The sequence below is a fragment of the Pleurodeles waltl genome, chromosome 6, assembly GCF_031143425.1.
Source record: "Pleurodeles waltl isolate 20211129_DDA chromosome 6, aPleWal1.hap1.20221129, whole genome shotgun sequence".
NCBI classification, from domain to species: domain Eukaryota; kingdom Metazoa; phylum Chordata; class Amphibia; order Caudata; family Salamandridae; genus Pleurodeles; species Pleurodeles waltl.
Genome location: NC_090445.1, coordinates 1,585,550,609 through 1,585,564,276, shown reverse-complemented (window position 1 = coordinate 1,585,564,276; position 13,668 = coordinate 1,585,550,609). Strand labels below are relative to the sequence as shown.

The window sequence follows — 13,668 nt, the reverse complement described above, 5'->3', positions numbered from 1 at the left end:
CAGTACTCTGTAATGTCCTTCGTTCCCCTGCCAGAATCCAAGGGATCTAGGATGACAATAGACTGGTATCAAGTTCTCTGTAAGCGTACTGAGGTAGCCCTTTCAAAAAGTAATCGTTCCAGGAAACAGCTCCACTCCTCCCATCCTGCCAATACCTAATCACCCTTTGTCTGATTGTCTGGGAAGAATAGACAAAGGCCAAATACACACAGTCATGCGACCCAGAACACAGACTGCAAGCATCAAATGGTTAGGGACAAGAAAATGCCAATTTTCTAAAAGTGTGTTTTCCGAATTGTGACTTAAAATCAACTTTACCATTAAAAAGGGTTTTAAATTACAATTCTTTAAACACCAAATTTGATCTTCTTGCCTAATCCCAATATAAGTTATCACTTAATAAATGTGATAAGGCAGCCTAACATTATCAACCCTAAGAGGCAACCCTTTCACTACCAGGACATGTAAAACTTAATAGCAAATGGCCATCATTTTAAATCTGCTGCACCCCCCACCCGCCAACCCCACCCCTGGGGCTGTTTAGGAATTACATATGAATTTAAAAAAAGGTATATTTAGGCCAGGTAAAAGTTTATTTCAGCAGATCCAACTGCCAGTTTAAAACTTGTCAGTAGGCTGAAGTGGTGGTGTGAGATATGATTTAAAGGGCTACTTAAGTAGGTGGCACAATAAGAGCTGCAGACCCACTAGTAGCTACCAAGGCTTGCTAACTCCTCTTTCAAGGGATCTTCAGGCTCCGTGTAGCCCCGGCCTCCAGCACTCTTCCCTGCAAAGCACAGTCTCCTGCCTGCTGCTCCAGCGATATGGGACTCCTCTCCAGGTGTGCTGAGTGGGCCTCACTGCAACTCCTGTGCCTGCTGCCTGTGGGGTTTAATCCTCGTCTTTTGACTCTCCTCACTGCTGTAGCTCACCTGGGACTCTCCACCTTGGGTTGAGTCCCCCTTGACCTTGGTGGTCCCCGACAGCTCTGTAACTCTTCATCTGTGACTTTTGCCTTTGCCAAGGCATGTTGGTGGTTTTCCAACATCACTGACTGACCGCAACTCTTCTTCAGTCATGGAACATTGCCCACATCACTCCTGGAACCCCTCTCCTGCTACGGTGCTGCACAGCTGACTCCTCGTCTCCACCGTCAATCTGGTCCTACATCCCCAGAAGGGTGGGTAGTGGCTGCTTCCACAAACGGACACTCCAATTTGAACTGGACTTGGTCCTCTTCTTTTGAAGATCCTCCTCTGTCAGGATCCACCTTTGGTTTCTTCCAGTCTTGTCTGGGTCTTCCACTGTCTTTTCCCAAAGTTCTCCTATGGGTTTGAGGAAAACCCAGGTACTTACCGCTTCTCTCCTGGTCACTGGGGGTGGGGTACCCTGGTACTTCCCTTTTGGGGTTCCTAGTTCCTCCAGCTCCCCTCTACAGATTCCACCCCCTTGGGTGGGGTCACATTCCACTTACTTAGTATATGGTTTGGTCTCCCCCTAGGGCCTTTACTGTTTGCTATTCTATTTACTATTTGTTATTGCCTTCTATGCTAATCACGGACTTCTAAAGTATACATAATAGTGTGTTTACTCACCTCCAAGTGGAGTATTGCCCATGCAGTATTTTAGTATTTGTTTTACCATAGTAAAGTACCTTTAATTTTGTATCACTGTGTGTTTTTTTCATGTGTGTAAGTGTTGTGTGACTGCAATGGTATTGCATAAGCTTTGCATGTCTCCTAGATAAGTCCTGGCTGCTCATCCACAACTACCTCTAGAAAGCCCTGGCTTCCTAGCCACTGACTGCACTGGGATATCTGGACCTGGTATAAGGTGACAACACCATAGGTGCTCACTACAAACCAGGCCAGCTTCCTACACTCGTTAGGTCGAGCCTAGGCAGTGCATACACTGTCTCTTCGAGACATGCTGTAATCACTTTGTGGGTTTACATCCCGCCCATTGCCTTTTCACTCCTCACTTCAACTGTCTTTCAAAATGTCTTCCTCGCTAGTGGTTAATCCTTTTTCTTTGTCCAGCCTTGTTGTCATTTGGACCCTCCCACGGAGCAGCTGCTAAATTCCCGTAACATTTACGCTTTCGACTTTATGGGTTGTCAGGGACTCTTTTTTTTGCTCTCAGTCGCTTTGAGTGGAGCTCCGCTGCTTGAAGTATGGCATGCCTCCCCCAGTGCGGCATGTTCACCAGTCTCCGCAATCCCATCCCACAACACTGCCTGCCTGCCTCACCAACCCCCCAGGTAGCCGTTTGCAGGTATGTCCACCCACCCACCCCCCAACCACACCCCCGTCGCTGCTTGTTCTCCACAGCTGGCCCTGGGGACCGAAACACGCACACATGATGCAATGCACCTTGGTAAGCACTGCTGGTGAAAAATAACTGCTCGCATTTTGGCTTGTTATTTTTCACACCACTTCCATTTTTTCTGAAAGAAATAAAACCAATGACAATCCCACAAGCACAGTGAATTGCAGTGGACACCCAAAAAGACAATGACCATTGCCCGGCATGCTTTGGTGCATCGTCAATAAAAGCTAACGCTTTACACAGTAGCATCCAACAACTGTAAGTTGTAGAAAATACAATTCTCTGATGGCAAACTGAAGCTTTAAATACACTCCGTCATGGATTTTAAGCTTGTGCAGTGCCTTAACCTGCTAGCATGCTGCTGCACAATGAAAGGTGTCATTCAGTGTTGCTGCAGTCAGAGGCGGTCTCTGCTAAGAAAGCACCCTGGGCACCCCAAGTTTGGTGCCCGTCTTCATCTTTTTCCCATCTGTTCTCCTCTATCCCCTATAAATAGGAGTTATTTGGAAGAGTACAACGCCATTTATGCAGCGCATGAAGAAGAACAGACACTGACGCCTGGAATGAAAATAAGGTATTAAAAGAAAATTTGTAGGTAAGGTCAGTGTGCCTCTCTGAAATAAGCAGCCGTGGGCCTTTGCCCAGCTCGCCCATGTCCCTCCTTCGTAAACAACACAAAAATACATTACTTAAAGACCGTACATTTGAAAGCCCTTCACAAACATATTTCTCTTCCAGGCGACCCATGCAGACTGAGGGGCAGCAAGACTGCCACTGAGGAGAATGCCCTCATACCCATTGCTGAGCATCAAAATGCAGTCATAATTGGAATGCACTTAGCACTGCTCAGACCAATGCTACTGCACCTGCTGCACTAATGACAATTCTAACCCTGGTTGCAACTAGGCCTATGCAGTGATGCTTTGCCCCTTGAGATAGCGTTATATAATTCTTCTCCACCATTGGGAAATATTTCAGTATTTGAGGGTTTGGCCTTGTGCTTGCTCTCTTCCTTGCACCACATACATGTGTACTCAGTCACACTGCCAAAATGGCCTAGTCTACAACTTTCTGGAAGAGGTTTAAAGTAGACTGCGGAAATCCTTGGAACAATTTGCAAGTGTTATTATGTTAAGTATCTGGCACTTGCTTGCTTTGCAAAGTAATTGTGGCTCCTCATATCACCTCAAATGTTGTGTTACAGGCATAACGGAACCCATCACTTCCAAAACACAGGTTTATTAGATTGGGACCTCATCCACTATCCCAGATACCGCCAGTCAGGATGAAGAAAGGTGTTAATACGCAGCTATGTAACAAGTTACTGCCATGTCAAATGAAAAACAGATGAAAATTAAGGGTCGCTCAGGGCAACAAAGTGATGAGCTGCTCACAAACTGTCCCCAGTTCCCTCCTGTGTGTGGCCGTTCACCAAGAGCATGTTAAGTAATAGTAGGTAATGTAGCATCAGGATAATGTGCTGCATGGCCAAACACTTAAAAGGTCCCAAAGGAGAGACATATTGGCTATACCAATGCTTGTTTTATTACTGGTGCTCCACTGCCTAAGATACTCTTAAATTCAAATTAATAAGCCTTTATACAACTAACTCTCAAAGATGGTGAGTTCCTTACAACTTGATACTTTAATTGCACACATTAAAATTCAATTACTGATTAAAGGTTTGTCTTACAAAAAGACTGAGGGCTTATTGTGGAAAATGGCAGTATTGACTGAAACCTCCAAAACGGGCACAGAGACACATACAAGACACCTTTGCTCAATACCAAGAAATTCACCATTTGCTACGCTCACCTTAGCTAACTGTATTATCAAGTGTGTTTAAGTACTCTTTAGGGCCAGAACCTGCAGATATACTTTGAAAAAATGCTTTTTACAGAGACAGATTTTTTACATAGGCTGGGAAGGTACATACAACAGGTTAACTTAGAGTCGGATTGAGAAGCCAGGCAATCGAGCATTGGACGATGGGCCTGTACCTCAGGGTCATATGTGGGCCAGTTTTTAGGGCCTCTGTAAAGAGACCCACAGAGCAAAAGCAGCTTTTTGCTTTTCTTGAACCCTCCACTGCCAGGTCATCAGCCCAAGGCTAAAATGAGCTGGGAGGAGGGTGAGTAAAAGAAAGGGTCTCACAAGGGGAAAGGTGTTGTAACCTTGGCCCCAGTGTATTTTAGGCCTTGGTGGAGGGATGGTGGTGTTTTTGCATAGGCCTCACTGTGAGGTCACCTTCCCAGAGGAATAAAAACATAGGGTGTAGTGTTCTAGTCAGAGCTGCCCAAGTTGGATCTGAATATCCTGTCATTCTGGGCAAATCACTTAATCTCCCTTCCTAAAATGAAAATGAATCTGATCTTGCATGATGTAACTGGTTCTCATGTAAATTGCTTCAATGCCTTTTGGCCGAGTTCACATTATATAAAACTATAAAAAATAGTAACTATTTGTGAACGCGGGACACTTTTGTTTGGGGAGTGCCAGGGCCTAACTGTGTTCTCAATCGGACGCTGCTGCTATTCCAGAATCTTCTTTGAGGCTGAGAGAAACTTCATTGGTCTCCACCGACTGAAAACTTGGTTAAGGTCAACTATGTCCTAGTAAAGGCTGAATCGTGCCATATGCTACATATAAAGAGATGACGGAATCATTTGACATACAGGCAATAGCAAAAGAATTTGTCTTCCACACTGTACAGCACAAGAAAATATTTGTTTTTTCAAACAAAAGTTCAGGATTTTATTATAACTGCCTGCAGCAAAAGGAATGCTAAAATGTTTTTTCATTAGTCCAATTGCAGTGTGTGGTTTGTGGATGTTGCTAATAATTTGTTTTTACTCTTCCTTTTGTTCTCTCCCACCCTTGTTAACTTGGTGCATGAAGATGCAAGGTTCAAGTTTTTTCACATTTTTTCAATTCTTTTCCAGAATGTAATTAACAAAAAAACATAATTACAAATATTATGTGTCCTCCTTTCTAGCTATTTCACTTCATAATTATGCTACTGTATACATTTATCAACGCCTCCGGTTCTCAGTTATCTGGCACTTTTTACAGGGCCAACGAAAAGTTTCCGAGGCTGTCCTTGTCCCCCACTGAAACTTAGTGTCTCCGACACCCTTGAAGTAAATTCTCACGTTTTATTTTGTCTGAAGTGTAAAGACACAAATTCAGGTTTCTCCCAGAGCACATGGTTGCTACATTGCTACGGAGAATTACCGATACCACCTCCCTGAAACACTATTTCCTGGCCAGTAGATAAGTGCTACTACCTACTCTCCTTCTGAAAATGAAGAATCCACTAACTGAGCCTGCCTGGCCTTTTGGATTACCTCCTAATTCCGTAACAGTGCCTCTCTGTTTTCCGGTGTCGGAAGAACTCAGCCGAATAGTAAGCATTCAAGCTCAGCTGACATGGTACTTTTAGCATGCATACCCTGAGTAATTTGAGAAGGATGGCATATCTATCTATCTATCTAAAAAAAAGTCGAGTACAGTCTTACCCGTTGCTCACCGGATATCGTGACTTCAGCGATCAGGGGTCTCTCCTTAAAAAATCAACGCGCGACCCAGAAAGCATCTGTGTTTTCCTTTTTTGAATCAAGGAGTGACAGATGGAGTGGAGGATCCCTGGCTACGCATGCGCTGATCGAGCCTCAGTTTCCGTCGCATCTACTGATCTGGTAGGCTGGTAAGGACTACTTCTCAACTTAGAGGAAGATCCCTTAGCAAAGATGACGTGCATGCACGTCAACTCTTTCTTCCGTGCGCCTTACGTAACATTGTTCATCTTTGATCCATTCAGAAGCGGGAGTTAAAGAATTGGATAGGTTTACGAAGTTTCTTTGCCTGAAATCTGTAGAGCGGTAGAGGCGTTCGAATTTTGTTCACGAGGTAGTCGCGGAAGAGAAAAGTGTTTAGATGTACGGTGAATGCAGGACTTAATAGACTGGGCAGCTGAGCTGACTAAGCCACACAAGATGAAGAGTAGCAATACCGAGTTGATCGAAACTTATAAACATAGATGTCGGAAAGAAGGAAAGTTCTTTACCTATACAGAATAATCATTGACAGAGGTCAAGATCCATTGGCTTTTTCAGCCATTTTGCATAGCAGTGTGGCCGCTGTGCTTCATGGCCGAAAATAAAGGGAACAAGCATTGGTAAAGCCAATAGTTCTCGACCTATGCAAGAGCTGTTGTTTTGCCAATGTGTTTGAACCATGTTGTGCAACAACATGGCTGCTGTTCAGTGTGGCTAAAAGATAGGGGCAGAGAGTGGAGTAGCATAGTGTTGTGTATTGGAGTGGCATAGAGTGGTGAAGAGTAGAGTGGACGGTGTACATTGCATTGGCGTAGAGTGTTGCAGAGTGTAGTGGCATAGAGTGCAAGGCATAGAATTCAACTGCGTATCAATGCAGTGGTATAGATTAGAGTGTTGTATAGTAGAGTGTAATAGTGTAAAATGCAGTGGTGCAGGGCGAAGTAGAGTAGAGTGCAGTGATATAGAGTAGAGTGGCAGAGAGCGAAGTGGTGTTTAGTACAGTGGTGCATAGTAGAGTGCAGTGGCGTAAGAGTACAGTCGTGTAGAGTGGTATAGAGTAGAGTACAGTGGAGTAGAGTGGCATTGATTGGTGCACAGTACAGTCTAGTGACGTGGAGTTCTGTGCAGCAGAATGCAGTGGCGTAGAGTGAATTTACATAGAATGCAGTAATGCAGAGTAAAGGTTGGTAGAGTTCAGTGGCATAGAGTGCAGTGTTGCCGAGTAGAGTGTCGTAGAATGCATTGGCATAGAGTGGTGTAGAGTAGAGTTTCATAGAGTACAGTGACATTGAGTACAGTGGTGCAGAGTAGAGTGCAGTGGCATGTGCATTAGTATAGTGTACAGTGACAAAGAGTAGAGTGGTGTGCAGTGCAGTGGCGTCCAGTGGAGTGAAGTAGAATAGAGTTGACTGATGTACAGTGAACATTGGTGTGGAGTGTTGCAGAGTATAGTATAAGTAAGTACAAGTTTATTAAACCATAAACCTAAAACATGAGACCAAAGAATCAATCAGAATAACTTGACCAGTCTGAGGAGAAGCAAAACGACAAGATAAAATGAAAATTAAATCATCTGATCATACCAGCAATTGGGGAACACAGTGCTTAGTGCTCAAGACTAGGCATATTAAATGCATTGTGTAATCCCCCCCCCCCAAAAAAATCGTAGAAGCAACGCAAAAAGACAAAAAGTAGCCACATAGATATTATACTATAAAGTGAGCTGTGCAGAGCAGAAAACTGGATCCGTCCGTCCATCCACCCATTGCAGCAAGCAGTCCACACTATGCCTAGGTCTGAGCATATAAAAGCTTTCTTTGGCTATCTCCCCCATCACAGCAGCGTATATATGATACCTAAACCAAGCCACGTAAGTATTGAACTATAAAGTGCATGATGCTTACCAAAAACTCTGGATAGAACCTATTCCCTGGGGCCTGATCTTCTTGACCCACAGTATCTAGGCAGTGTTCTATGTTATTGACTTAATCAGGTGTATACAAAGGTAAAAACCTTGTTAAAAACCATGGCAACAGGTGGTGTACAATGGTCATAAAACCCTGTTAAACAACCATGGCAGCAACTAGTGCACCAAGGGGATAACCTTATCCTGCAAAGGCCCCAAAGGAAACCCTCTTCCTCACCCTAGCCTAACCACATATTTATTAGACTGTAAAGTGCACAGTGCAGGATTTTTGTTGGTTAAGTCTGTTTATTGCATTTTTAGGTTGAGCATAAGCGTACGGCCGCTTGTATACTTTTAGTATACTTCAGTGGGCTTAGAGCCATTTAATTTGTTTGTTTCAGTGTCATTTAAAAATCCTTGCTTGTCAGTATTGACTCTTTGTCCCTCCTTTTTCTCTTTGGCAGCAGGGACTAACTACTGTATAATTAAGCTTTGTCATGTTTATCTGTTCTTTGGGGGACTTTTATTTTTTCATGGTTTCCTGCTCGTGTTTGGTGAAGTTTCCCATTTCATTTGCAGAGCATTCTTGCTCCCAACTAACGTTACCATGTTGTTCCTGCTTACATTTCACATGCTTTACTTAATGTAGCATCTTCTATGAGTGTAAACAGGATGTTGTTACCTATTTCTTTACTGCCACCATATTACTCTTGCCTCCCCTCCCTCATAACCTGAATGCACAGCATAAAACATTTTACAAAATGGGCCCCTGCTTCATTTTTCAACACGGCGCCTGAAAGTCATTGGGGATGTGTGGAATTCAAGATTGCAGGGTGCAGTACCTTATGTGGCCAAAAGAGGTCCCAAGGGACTCATAGGGACAGCCTGTGGTTCTGCTCCCTCTCTCTGCTTCATGTTCATTAGAACGGTAAATGTTGCAGGTTTTTTTCAACTGCCATATTATAAGGGTAAAAGTGTTAACGTAACCATGTTTTTCCTGACTGCACTTTACATGCTTTACTTAATCATGTCTTTTTTGGTCCATGCTAGCCACTGTAATTAACGCTCTCGGTCAACAGATGTCTCAAATGTGGAGTAGAGCCAAAGCTGCACCCTTTGTTACTGGGGAACATGGTTCAAGTATCGGCGTCAGTTCAGTATCCCGTGATTCTGGGCAATTCACTTAATCTCCCCCTACCCCCAAAAAAATGAAGCTGCACTTGTGTAATATAATTGGTCCTCCTGTAAAGCGCTTTGATGCTTGCTGGTCGAGTTCGTGCTATATAAAACTGCAAAATAACCGCAGTGATTTTGGAGAAGATTTGAACCCATAAGTTGTCCAGCACCAAGAATTCACATAGATGCTGAGCTTGAAGTTGCTTTAAAATGTATACCCTGTCATTCTTTGTGGCACTGAAAGGTGCTTCAAGTTGGGTATGGCGGTGGTTTCCTGCTCGTGTTCGGCAAAGCTTCCCTTTTCATTTGTGAGCATTCTTGCTCTCAGCTAATATAACCATGTTGTTCCTGCTTACCTTCACATGCTTTACTTAATCTAGAATTCTCTATGAATGTTTGCTTTTTCCAGGATGTGGCTACTTATGTTTTTTTTTAGCTAGCATATTACTCTTGTTTCCCTTCCCTCATAACCTGAATGCACACCGTAAAACCTTTCATAAACGGGTGCTGCGCTTCATTTTTCAGCATGGCGCCTGAAAGTCTTTAGGGGGTGTGTGGAATTCAAGATTGCAGGGTGTAGTACCTTATGTGGCCAAAAGAGGTCCCAAGAAACACCTAGGGACAGCCTGTCGTACTGCAACATTTTCCTGCTTCGTGCACATTACAACAATAAATGTTGCAGGCTTCTTTCAGCCAGCATATTATAAGTGTAAAAGCATTAACACAACCATGTTTTTCCTGATTACATTTCATACGCTTTACCTAATTGTGTTGTATTTGGTCCATGCTATCCAAAGCGTTCCCACTGTAATTCATGCTCTCGGTCAACAGATGTCTCAGATGTTGCATGTCGCCAAAGCTGCTCCCTTTGGAGAACAAGGTTCAAGTATCGGTGTCGGTTTACCATCCTTTGATTCTGGGCAATTCAATTAATCTCCCCGTGCCCCCAAAAAATGAATCTGCACTTGTGAATTATAATTGCTGCTCCTGTAAAGGACTTCAATGCCTGCTGGTCAAGTTTGAGCTATGTAAAACAGAAAAATAACCACAGTGATTTTAAGCCATAAGTTGTCCAGCACCAAGAATTCACATAGATGCCGAGCTTGAAGTTGCTTTAAAATGTTTACCGTCATCCTCTGTGGCATGTAGAGGTGCTTTCAGTTGGGTATAGTGCGGTGTCTGTCAGATTTCACCAGGAATTTTTACACACAGGCAAAAATGTGTACACTCTCTCTTACAATTTCTGTTTGGAAAGACTTAATTTATTTTGATAATTTCACGAAGTAATGTGCTTTATCCCACTTACACCTACAAATCTGCATTACACTCTCTTTCTGCTGTCCCTTAAGCCCCTCTTGTGCGCCTTGCTTACCATATAATAGTATGTTTCAGCCACTGAAAGCGTGGGATGAAAAAGTGTGTTTACACAGATTAGCGCTTGATTAAAAGCCGCCCCTCCAGTTCCAACTTTTTAGTAACAGTAGCGAGGAGATGTCAGCAATCATGACTCAGTTTTGCCCCTTGTAAAGCTCCACGTCTTTCATAAACTCTTTATCAAATGCTTTTCAGGAGAAGAACCATCTTCATAAAATATGCGCTCCCATCTACTGGCAAATGCAGCCTAATTCACTTCCCTACTTGTGCATCCACATTTGTCATACTTTTGCCCTAGTTCTCCCCTGAGGCATCTTAAGGATGTTGGGGGCCATGGGTCGAACATATTTTGGAGGCCCCTCTTCGTAACAGATTTTGATTTATGATCCATTTCCAGCTCTTTCTTGCCCCCTTTGGCCAGGTCACTGACAATGCACAGGCACACCTGTCCAAATTCTTAATGCATTTACATTTAATATTCGGGATAGTGATGTGTGTTTTCAATACTTGTAACACAGCATTAGCTCACTAATCTTACTGCAAATAATCTATGTGATACCCCCAATTTCTCATATGTGAGGTCCTGTTGTGGTCTTAAAGAACCTTTTTTTATGGATGCTGCATGAAACCAACACATTTCTCTGAAAATGTTAGTAGCTGTCCCTCACACATCACCTTCATTAAAAATTGACTAAAAGAAAACGGTACTAAAAGCAATCTAAGAAATGTTCAAGGTCACCAGGGCAAGACTCTCTGCAGTAAATGGAAGTGCTTTACTTATATGCAGGGCCACTGGAGCTTTGTGGCAGAGAGGACCAAATTATGCGGCAGGGTTGACCAATTTATGCGGCAAGAAAAGTCAAATTCTGCATTTACAACGTCAATAGCTCGAACTCGGGCAAATGCGAGACCTATTCCATTACAAATGCTTGTTCATCTTGCATTCTGGTGGCACAAGCAACAATGAATTTCAACACTTCATTGACAGCAACTGCTACTTCGTTTTGCAACTGAGGATACAATGCATTGGCAGTAATGATAAGGTGTATGTCACAATATAATAAGGAATCAGGAGTTGAGATATTCATATCCAGACTACTTGAAAATTATAACAGCATCTCTAGGGAACACAATTTGGTTGCAGATAAAAGCAAGCCACAACAGCGAAGAGTGCATAGTACATGATAAGGTGTGCAGACTGACCAATTCCCCTTCTGGGGTGAGTTTCCTCCAACTAGCCTGCTTGTTACCTCCTGGAGGCGAGGGGGATATGGACTTAAAATATGTCCCCAGGTGTCATTAGGGCCCATCGGATGAAATAGAGGGTGCAGAAGAACTCTCACATGCCAACTTCACGTCCCAAGTGGGAAGGGTATGCCCAGACGTGGGTCCCGTGCTCACTGCGCCACTGGATTCAAGCTAGCCTATTTGTTGAAGGGTGATACCCTGAAACCGGTCCTAGGATGTTTGTTTCTGGTCCAGGGAGGACCTGGCTTGGCAGTTTGGGCTGGACTGCTCCCATGAGGAACAGGGTCAAGACTGATTTGCCTATGGCTGGGTCCAAGCTGGGGTGGCGTGGTGAGCAAAAAAACGATGGATTAAACCCAGATCTTTGTGACTGGGGGTGAATAGTTGATTTGCTCTGCATTCCGTCCATCATCTGTTCTTTTTGCATTTCACACACCCTCAGCAGTCCATCTTTCCTAAGCCCACTTTACATATCTACACCAAGCCATTAGCACCCTCCTGAATAAGGAAAGATGGAACCCTGTTTTGAAAGTGCCTATTGCCTTAATCAAACTTATAAAACAACTAAAAACTGCACCATCTGAATGTTCAACTTGATGTTTCAAGGGTTTAAGGAATCCATAACCGCAGACCTGGAAGTTCTTATTCCTAATGCTATAAATTCATCTCGTAGCAGGGTCCGCCTATGCCCCAGTTGGCGTGGACAGAGGCAGAGGATATACAACAACGATTCTTTTGTCTGAAGGCATAAACTACACCTCTTATCCTCCAAGTGCCCCTCTTCCTGCCATGTTGGCTTAAAGTCCAGGATAGGAAACAGCCCAAACCTCATTGCCATTAATTACTTTTTGATAGTCACGGAGTATGCAGCATCAAAATAGGCCTGTTCATGTTGGGCATTGTAGGAATTTAGCACCAGCCACCCATGTGCTCGTTTAGCTAGTGCCATTTTGTCCTTTAGCTGACTTTTCAGCTGCATACATTTATTTACTTCTTTCTTAAAAACTTGCTAACTTGTGATCAGCTGCCATACGTCGCAGAGGTTCTCAATGCCTTTCCTCTTTGTAGATTAATTTCAGTCCATTATATACTAAAGCGTAACATGGAGTAGTCAAGGTAGGAAACAGTTTTGTCCGATGACCTGGTCCATGTTGGAGGGATGTCTCCCGAAAAATGGCCTTTCACGACTATAAGTCCAGCTGATTTACAAGCTGTCAGCAGTTTCCCCCCGCTCTTGTCTTGTCCCCTGTAGAGGGGGCATTCTTGAGCTGGTATGGCACCCCGTCCATCATTGTGATCCTTGTCTGGAGGCTGGAAGAGGTTTGAGTTTAAATTGCCCGTGATTAGCAGGTTTACTGTTTTGCAGTTCCTTTTCAACTCCAATAGGAAATGAATCGGCTTGCCCACAATCATGGGGTTCTCTCTTGGGTTAATATAGATATTAACTAAAAACAGAGGATTTGCCAACTGCCGGGGCCGGCCTTCCAGATTTAGAGCCAATAACCGTGGCTCCTGTGTGTCCATTACCGTAATGTTTACTGTTAGGTTAGAACTCACAGGTGAAAGCAAGCCACAAGAGTGGACAGTGAATAGGGTAAGATAAGGTGCGCAGAGCAACCAGTTCTCCTACTAGGCGTGGGTTTCTTAAACTAGCCCGCTTGTTACCTCCCAGAGGTGAGAATGGTATGGAATTAAAAGACACCCCTATAGGTCCCCTTGGACGGGATACAAGGCGTGGAAGAACTCTCACACGCCATCTTCACTCAACCCCAACAGCCACTTTACACATTTATGCCAAGCTATTAGCACCCTCCTGAGTTGAGGAAAGCTGGAGCCTTGTTTGGAAAGTGCCTATCACCTTAATCAGACTTGTGAAAATGTCTAAAAAGTGTATCATCAGAACTTTCCACTTGATGTTTCAGGGGTTTGAGGAGTCCATAACCACATACCTGTAAATTCTTATTCCTAATGCTATACATTTGTCATGTAGCAGGGCCTGCTGATGCTCCAGTAGGTGTGGACACGAGGCAGAGGATATGCAACAAATATTCCTTTGTCTGAAGTCATAAACAACAGCTC

General features: G+C 43.7%; 1 protein-coding gene across 3 annotated transcripts in view; it reads right to left on the bottom strand.

Moving 5' to 3' along the window:
* The window catches only part of DPH7 (diphthamide biosynthesis 7), a 174,653-nt gene extending 168,659 nt beyond the window's left edge, over positions 1 to 5,994 (bottom strand). The window contains exon 1 of one of the 3 annotated variants that reach the window (XM_069241378.1): positions 5,858 to 5,994. The gene's annotated coding sequence lies outside the window, so the exon portion shown is untranslated. Of the gene's footprint in view, positions 1 to 5,846 lie in introns of all 3 variants that reach the window. The other 2 variants (XM_069241377.1, XM_069241379.1) reach the window with 2 other exon arrangements.
* Positions 5,995 to 13,668: the final 7,674 nt, after the last annotated feature.